Here is a 9902-nt window from a genome sequence, read left to right on the forward strand (position 1 = left end):
AGGGTGGGAGAAGCTTTGTGCTGGCTGGTGGAGAACTGTGCTGATCCTTCCCTGCCCCCGCCGAGCAAACCTCCCATTGTCCCTGCCCACAGAACAGCTTCCAGAGCTGCTACTTTCCACGGGGTACTCTCCTGCATCATTCAAAAAGAAGGCCCCAAGCCACACAGGTGTCTTCCCTTGGTTTAAGACTGTTTTGGGGCGCCTGGGTGGCTCAGTCGGTTAAGCGTCCGACTTCAGCTCAGGTCACGATCTCGCGGTCCATGAGTTCGAGCCCCGCGTCGGGCTCTGGGCTGATGGCTCAGAGCCTGGAGCCTGCTTCCGATTCTGTGTCTCCCTCTCTCTCTGCCCCTCCCCCGTTCATACTCTGTCTCTCTCTGTCTCAAAAATAAATAAATGTTAAAAAAAAAAAGACTGTTTTGCAGATTTCAAGGCTTGTCTTTGTAAATCCCCTTGGTTCTTTGTCCGTGCTGCCCCAGCCTTGGGCTTAGCCTTTAACGCTGTCCCACGGTCACCATAAAAACTGCCTGACTTCCCTTTCTGCCTCCTGTCCTGTTCCTCTGGCCCATTTTAGTCATTCAGCATTCACTCAGCAAACACGTACTGAGCATTAACTATGTGCTGGATACTGAGCTTGGCACAGGTAAACATTCTAGTGAGGAAGCTAGACAAAAACAAAACAAAATGTGAATAAAATGTTTTTGATGTTTTTAAGGAAAACTTGCGATGCGTTGTGATAAATGCCACGGAGGAGGTGGTCCAACGTCCTCAACATGTAGCAAGATCTAATCCGGAATCACTCTGTTGTACACCAGAAACAAATAAAACACCCTGTGTTAATTAACTGCAATTAAAATAAACTTAAAAAAAAAAAAGATCTAATCCAGAATGAAAATCAGGGGAGGCTTTCTTTCTTCTTTTTTTTAAATTTTGTTTTGAGAGCACAAGTGGGGGAGGGGCGGAGAGAGAGGGGACAGAGGATCTGAAGAGGGCTCTGGGCTGACAACAGCAAGCCTCATGAGGGACTAAAACCCATGAACCATCGTGACCTGAGCCGAAGTCGGAAGCTTAACCGGTGCTCCAGGGGAGGCTTTCTGAAGGAGGCAATCGTGGAACTTGTGTCTTAGAGGATATGGCCAATAACTGGATGGAAAAGGGAGGGACTTCACCTCTGGCAAAGTGGACAACATCCAGGTAGGCATGACAGGCAAAAACCATTTGGGAAATAGCAAGTCTGATGTGGCTTGAGTAGAGAGGTAGGTTACAGGAGATGGTAGGGTCAGAAAAGGAGAGGACTTACCTGCCACGTCCAAGTTTCTCTGGAAGGCAATGAAGGAGACTCGGAAGGGCCTTAAGGATGTGTGTGTGTGTGTGTGTGTGTGTGTGTGTGTGTGTTGATCTGATTTGCATTTTAGAAAAACATTTCTTGGGGCACCTGGGTGGCTCAGTCAGTTGAGCATCTGACTTTGGCTCAGGTCATGATCTCGTGGTTCATGGGTTTGAGGCCCACATCGTGCTCACTGCTATCAGCCTGTCAGTGCAGAGACTGCTTCAGATCCTCTGTCCCCCTCTCTCTGCACACACCCTCCCCCTGCTTGCACCTTCCAATAAATAAATAAATATTAAAAAAAAAGAAAAACCTTTCTTGCTGGTATGCGGACCATGGGTCAGAAAGGAGGCAAGAGTAGAGGCAGGCAGAGAAGTTGACAGATTTAAAGGCAATGGTGAAGCAAGGCAATATGAGGTGTTAGGGGGTTGCATTTGGGGTCTGGGGCTGTGGGAGGAGTCTGGGATTAGCACCAGGGTCAAGGGTGGCCCATTCACTGAGGTGGGAAGCACACTTAGAATGGGGGTGGGAAAGATGAAGAGAAGAACAGCTTGGGAAATGGTGGGTTTGAGCTCCCCTGGGATAGCCAAATAGATATGTCTGTTATGAAGTCACCTCCATCAACCTGGAACTCAGAAAGAATCTGAGTGTTTCTGAAATACAGCATTGCTGGATACAGGATTCTTGGTTAATAGTGTTTAGAAGGGGGTGTATTCTGAATACATTATCACCACCAGTTGGCCTCCATTGTTCCTGCTAAGAAATCAGCTGTTAATCTTGAGATTCCTTATAAGTGTTGAGTCATTCTTCTCTTGTTTTCAAGATTTTCTTCTTGGGGTGCCTGGGTGGCTCAGTCAGTTGAGCATCTGACTTTGGCTCAAGTCATGATCTCATGGTTTGGGAATTCAAGCCCCATATGGGGCTCTCTCCTGTCAGCACAGAGCCTGCTTCCTCTGTCTTCCTCTCTCTCTGCCCCTCCCCAGCTCATTCTCTCTCTCTCAAAAATCAACATTTAAAAAAAAAAAAGAAAGATTTTCTTCTTGTCTTTGACTTGAGCATTTACTATGCAGGGTCTATGGATCTCTTCGAATTTATCCTAATTGGAATTCTTTGAGCTTCCCGGATGTGTACGTTAGTGTTTTTCAATAAATTTTGGAAGTTTTCAGGCATTATTTCTTCAGATATTTTTTTCTGTTCTTGTCCCTCTCTTCTCTCCTTCTAATACCCCCACTAGGCATACGTTGCTTCTTGTTAGTATGCTTCTCATGTTTCTCTGAGGCTCTGTTTATTTTTCTTCACATTTTTCCTCTCGGTTCTTCAGATCGCATAATCTCTAGCATCTATCTTCAAGTTCATTAATTTTTAAAAAAAATTTTTTTTTCAACGTTTATTTATTTTTGGGACAGAGAGAGACAGAGCATGAATGGGGGAGGGGCAGAGAGAGAGGGAGACACAGAATCGGAAACAGGCTCCAGGCTCTGAGCCATCAGCCCAGAGCCTGACGCGGGGCTCGAACTCACGGACCATGAGATCGTGACCTGGCTGAAGTCGGACGCTTAACCGACTGCGCCACCCAGGCGCCCCAAGTTCATTAATTTTGTTTTCTTCTGCCAGTTAAAATCTGCTGAACCTCTCTAGTGATTTTTTTTTCACTTCAGTTATTGGACTCGTCAGCTCTAGAATTTCCATTCAGTTCTTTTTTTTTTTATAACTTATTTCTCTTTTATTCATATTTATTGATATTCTGTGTTTGATGTGACATTGCCATCATATTTTCCTTTACTCCTTTTATCACTGTTTCCTTTAGTTCTTTAAATATATATATGTTTAATGTTTATTTTTGAGAGACAGAGAGAGAGAGAGAGAGAGAGAGAGTAAGCAGGGTAGGGGCAGAGAGAGAGGGAGACACAGAATCAGGAGGGAGACACAAATAAATTTGGCTATTGTTGAAAGTACTGCTATAAACATCGGGGTACCTGTGCCCCTATGAATCAGCACTCCTGTATCCCTTGGATAAATTCCTAGTAGTGCTATTGCTAGGTCATAGGGTAGTTCTATTTTTAATTTTTTGAGGAACCTCCACACTGTTTTCCAAAGCAGCTGCACCAGTTTGCACTCCTACAAACAGTATGAGAAGGTTCCCGTTTCTCCACATCTTCGCCAACATCTGTTGTTTCCTGACTTGTTAATATTAGCCACTCTGACCGGTGTGAGGTGGCATCTCAGTGTGGTTTTGATTTGTATTTCCCTGATCATCATCAACTACGTTGAGCGTAGTTTCACATGTCTGTTGGCCATCTGGAAGTCTTCTTTGGAAAAGTGTCTATTTATGTCTTCTGCCCGTTTCTTTACTGGATTATTTGTTTCTCAGATATTGAGTTTGGTAAATTATTATTATTATTTTTAATGTTTAACAGTGGCTTTATTAGGTGAACGCTTGAAAGCATTCAACGTTAAATTCAATGTACTTCATGTTAAATTTTTTTTTAACGTTTATTTATTTTCGAGACAGAGAGAGGCAGAGCATGAATGGGGGAGGGGCAGAGAGAGAGGGAGACAGAATCTGAAACGGGCTCCAGGCTCTGAGCTGTGGGCACAGAGCCCGACGCGGGGCTCGAACTAACGGACTGCGAGATCATGACCTGAGCCAAAGTCGGACGCTTAACCGACTGAGCCACCCAGGCGCCCCAATTTACTTCACGTTAACGTTTGCAAATACATTATTAGCAATTCTTAAATATTTCAAATCAACTCACTTAAGTATAGAAGGCTTGCTCATAGGTCTTCTGAGGTGACAAGACGACTGAAAGGAGCCTTGGACTTGAGTCCAGATCTCTAACCAACAACCACCTGTCATCACTGGTGAACTCATATGAGGGAACTTCAAGACTGAGAGGTGCAGGCCCCTTCCTGATCCCGCCAGAAGCATCATGGTGTGACCCATGGCAAGGACAGTAATCACCAAAATCTCCTGCATTTGCAATGGGTACACAACCAAGATGAACGCAAACACCTATCAGGATAACCCGTTCAGGTTTTTCTTTACTCGATCTAAATCATGCTGCAGGTCCCCCAACTGGGACACTTCAACTGCGGCTTCCTGCTCAATTTCCTTCCTGGTTCTATGACGCACAAACAGCGGTTTCCCTCTCCATTGGGAAGCCATGTTCTTGCCTTCTGGAACATCGGAGAGCTTGATTTCGATTTTCGACACGGCCAACACGTGAGCAGAAGCACTCATGCTGGAAACAAACTGGGAGACGACATTCTTGACAGCATATGCGACACCTATACTCGTTGTTGCGTTATCAAATAGGAGAAACCTTTTCTAACCTCACTGCTCTCTTTTGAAGACTTTGTACCATCTAACACTTCGGTGCGTCGATAGTCAGACAAGTCAGGCACTCTGATGTCTGTGTGGGGATAACGGACAGAAGCAGGGACATTGAGGCCCACGGAGGCGACTCCTGGCGCAGGAAGGGCCGCCTCACGTCGGGCACTGGCGGCCCCAGGGTGGCGGGCACCGAAGCCTGCACCAGAGGCCGCCACCCCGCCGGACGTGGCCCATAGGACGGCGCGACATGGCGACAGCTGCTCCGAACGCCGAGCCGGTCGGTCACAGGCGAGTTTGGTAAATTCTTTATAGATTTTGGATACTAACCCTTTGTACGATAGATCATTTGCAAATTATTTTCTCTCATTCCGTTGGCTGCCTTTTAGTTTTGTTGTTTCTTTTTTATTTTTTTATTCTTTTTTTAACGTTTTATTTATTTTTGAGGCAGAGAGAGAGCATGAACGGGGAGGGTCAGAGAGAGAGGGAGACACAGAATCTGAAGCAGGCTCCAGGCTCTGAGCGGTCAGCACAGAGCCCGACGCGGGGCTCGAACTCACCGACCGTGAGATCATGACCTGAGCCGAAGTCAGACGCTTAACTGACTGAACCACCCAGGCACCCCCAGTTTTGTTGTTTCTTTGCAGTGCAGAAGTTGTTTATATTGATGAGGTCCCAATAGTTCACTTTTGCTTTTACTTCCCTTGCCTTCAGAGACGTGTTGAGCAAGAAATTGCTGCGGCTGAGGTCAAAGAGGTGGTTGCCTGTTTTCTTCTCTTGGGTTTTGATGGTTTCCTGTCTCACATTTAGGTCTTTCATCCATTTTGAGTTTATTTTTGTGTGCGGTGTAAGACATGGTGGAAAGTGGACATTGTAGACAATATACTGTAGTAACTCTGGGTAATGGGATGCCCCACCCCTCCCCTAGGCTTGTTATTTGCTTGTTTACTCGTTTAGTGACTGGCTGGATTACTTTGGTAAACTGTATTCTCCCCTGCACCCCAATATCCCACAGTGTGAAGCTTCTGGTATTGTTTGTCCGGGAGGTGCAGCTTAGGGTATGCCCACAGTCACTCTAGGATGACAATGGTTTTGGAAGTGCTGTCTTTCCTCTTTCTCCAACCGTGCCTTAGTTGTTAAAATTCACTAATCTCTGGCTGATTGCTCTATTGTTTTCAATAATGCCCTAGGGCATAAATTGCTCTACAGACTAATCCAATAAAATTTGGGCTCCTTTGAAGGAATAGTTTCAGAAGTCAGTGTTTGAGGGTGTGTGTGGGGGGAAAAAAGAAACTGGTGTTTGATATTTTTTCTGACCCTAGGAGGGTTTCTCTTAGTTCTTTCTTTCTTTTTTTTTTTTTTTCTAATTGGGTTGCTTGTTTTATTTTTTAAAGTTTATTCATTTATTTTGAGAGAGACAGAGAGAGAGCATGCTCTCTCTCTCTCTCTCTCTCTCTCACACACACACACACACACACACACACACACACATGCGTGCACGGTGAAGGGGGAGGGGCAGAGAGAGTCCTAAGCAGGCTCCAGCTGTCAGCACAGAGCCGGAGCCCAATGCAGGGCTTATCTCATGACCTGAGCTGAAATCAAACATCGGACGTTTAACCAACTGAGCCACCCAGGTGTCCCCTCCTAGTTATTTCTTTCTCCGGTTCTCTCCTGAAAACTAGCTGGCCTAAAGTTTAGCCTCTATCTTCATTGGAGCTACACATCTCCTATCAATTGCCTTTTGCCACAACCTTCACTGTTTTTTGGGGTTTTTTTTAATTGTTTTTTTAATGTTTACTTTTGAGAGAGAGACAGAGAGACAGAGTGTGAGCAGGGAGTGGCAGAGAGAGAGGGAGACACAGAATCCAAAGCAGGCTCCAGGCTCTGAGCTGTCAGCACAGAGCCCGACGCGGGGCTCGAACTCACGGACTGTGAGATCATGACCTGAGCCGAAGTCAGACGCTTAACCGACTGAGCCACCCAGGTGCCCCCCAACCTTCACTGTTTTTAAAGAATGTCTTTAGGTTTGAACTTCTCTATGCTCTATTGGAAATGAATCCAGTTCCTTTGGGAAGAGATTGTGAACAATCTGTTTTATGGCTTACTTCTGTCCTGTCCCAGCCAAAATCTCTGAGCCACGGCTTTGGAACTGTGAGTGAGGACAATTATATGCTTCTGTCTTAGGGACACTCCTGCATTAGGAACTGAATGCTCTGTTGGGGGGGTGGGGGGAAGAGAGCTGGATAAACAACATGTATACACATACAGTGGGATATTACTCAGCCTTAAAAAGGAAGACAATTTTGATCCATGCTACAACGTGGATGAACCTTGAGGATGGTATACTAAGTGAAATTAACCACTCAAAAAAAAGACAAAGGCTTTTTTATTCCATTTACATGAGATAGCTAGAGAAGTCAATTCATAGAGACAGAAAACAGAATGTTGGTTGCCAGGGGGTGAGGGGAGAGGCCGAGGAGCTGTTGTTTAATGGTTATAGAGTTTCCGTTTTGCAAGATAAAAAGAGTGCTGGAGATCTGTTGTACAACAATGTGAATGTACTTAACATTATTAAACTCGGCACTTAAAAATGGTTATGATGGGAGGTGCCTGGGTGGCTCAGTTGGTTTAACATTTGACTCTTGATTTCAGCTCAGGTTGTGATCTCACAGTTCATGAGTTCAAGCCCCACATCAGTCTCTGTGCTGATGGTGTGGACCCTGCTTGGGATTCTCTTTCTCTCCCTCTCTATCTGCCTGCCCCCCCCCCCACTTGTGTGCGTGCATTTCTTTCTCTATCAAGATAAATAAATAAACATTTCAAAAAATGTTTTCTAACTTTTGAGAGAGAGAGAGAGCTTGAGTGGGGGAGAAGGAGAGAGGAGAACAGAGGATCCGAAGCGGGCTCTGGCCGACAGCAGTGAGCCTGATGTGGGTCTCGAACCCATGAACCATGAGATGATGACCTAAGCTGAAGTTGGATGCTCAACTGATTGAGCCACCCAGGAACCTCTAAATAAATAAACTTTTTTTTTTTTTTAACGTTTATTTATTTTTGGGACAGAGAGAGACAGAGCATGAACGGGGGAGGGGCAGAGAGAGAGGGAGACACAGAATCGGAAACAGGCTCCAGGCTCCGAGCCATCAGCCCAGAGCCTGACGCGGGGCTCGAACTCCCGGACCGCGAGATCGTGACCTGGCTGAAGTCCGACGCTTAACCGACTGTGCCACCCAGGCGCCCCTAAATAAATAAACTTTTAACAAATGGTTATGATGGCAAATCTTATGTGTATTTCACTATAATTTAAAAATTTTAAATTATTTAAATTTTTAAAAATGAAAGTGAAATAATCTTTTTCAGACATAAAAAAAGCTGAAAGGATTAATCATCAGCAGACCTGCACTACAAGAAATGTTAAAGGAAGTCCTTCTGGCAGAAGAAAAATGATACCCAGTAGAAATCTGGATCTATACAAAGGAACAAATAACCCTGGAAATGGTAACAACACAGGCAAATATAAAAATAAAAAAAAAAAGATATTTTTCTTGTTATTTAAAGCTCTTTGAAAGATAATTTAAGGAAAGATAATAACAATATATGAGGAGGTTTATAAAAGTCAAATGTATGATAACAATAGCACAAATAGGAGAGGAAAATTGGAAGTATACTGTTATAAGATTCTTATACTACATGTGGAGTAGCATAATATCACCTGAAGGGAGTTGTGCTAAGTTAAAGCTGTATACCATAAACTCTAAAGCAGCCACTAAAATACACAACAAAGAATTACGTATCTATAATAAGTTGGCAAAGGAGACAAAATGAAACCATAGAAATATCAAATTAATCCAAAAGGAGGTTAAAAAAAAAAGAGGAAAAAGAAAAGAGAAAAGGTGTGATGAATAGAAAACAAATAACAAGATGGCTACTAAATGTAAATGATCTAAATACTCCAACAAAAAAGCAGAAGTTGTTACATTGGATAAAAAAGGAAGACACAGGAACACCTGGCTGGTTCAGTCACTAGAACATGCAACTCTTGATTGCAGGGCCGTGAGTTCAAGCCTTCTGTTGAGGGTAGAGTTTACTTAAAAAAATTAAAAAAAATTTTTTTTGGGTGGGGGGCACCTGGGTGGCTCAGTCTATTAAGCAGCTGACTTCAGCTCAGGTCATGATCTCACAGTTTGTGAGTTCAAGCCCCACGTCGGGCTCTGTGCTGACAACTCAGGGCCTGAGACCTGCTTCAGATTCTGTGTCTCCCTCTCTCTCTCTGCCTGCTCCCTGCTCACATTCTGTCTCTCTCTCAAAAATAAATAAATATTTAAAAAAATTTAAAAAAATGTTTATTTATTTTTGAGAGAGAGTGTGAGCAGGGGAGGAGCAGAGAGAGAGAGGGAGACACGGAATCTAAAGCAGATTCCAGGCCCTGAGCTGTCAGCACAGAGCCCGACACAGGCCTCAAACTCACAGACCGTGAGATCGTGACCTGAGCTGAAGTCAGACACTCAACCGACTGAGCCACCAGGCGCCCCCCAAAATTTTTTTTTAAAAAAGGAAGACCCAACTAGTTACTGCCTATAATAAACATACTTCATACATAAAGACATAAATTGACTAAAAATAAAAAGATGGGAAAAGATATACCATGTCAACACAAATTAAAAGAATATTAGAGTGGCTGCATTAATATCATATAAAGAAAACTTCAGGGCAAAGAGTAATCTCAGGGATAAAGAAAGTCATTTCATAATGATAAAAGGGTCAATTCATCAGAAGGATATAACAATTCTAAACATTTATGTACCCACTAATAGAATTTCAAGATACATGAAGCAAAAACTGATAGAATTATAAAGAGAAATGGACAAATCCACAATTATAATCAGAGATTTCAATGCATTGCTTTCAGTAATTGATAGAACAAGTAGACAGAAAATTAGAAAATATATTAAAAGATTTGAATAATACTATCAACCAACTTGATCTACTTGACGTTTGGAGAACAGTGCACCCAACAATAGCGGAATAAATATTCTTTCCAAAAGCACCTGGAACATATATCAAGATATAACATATTCTGGACCATAAAACTATTTTCAATAAATTTAAAATGATTCATATAATAAATTTATGTTCTCTAATTATACTGAAATAAGTTAGAAATTAATAACGGAAAGCTTTCTGGAAAATCCCCAAGTATTGAAACAAAGTAGCACATTTATAAATAACCCATAGATCAAAGAAAAA

The 9902-nt window shown here is 43.2% G+C and overlaps 1 pseudogene; it reads right to left on the reverse strand.

Annotated features, from left to right (window-relative positions):
• Window positions 1-3939: 3939 nt before the first annotated feature.
• Window positions 3940-4968, reverse strand: LOC101093774 (annotated as a pseudogene).
• Window positions 4969-9902: the final 4934 nt, after the last annotated feature.

Source organism: Felis catus, chromosome B2 (assembly GCF_018350175.1).
Source record: "Felis catus isolate Fca126 chromosome B2, F.catus_Fca126_mat1.0, whole genome shotgun sequence".
Lineage (NCBI taxonomy): Eukaryota > Metazoa > Chordata > Mammalia > Carnivora > Felidae > Felis > Felis catus.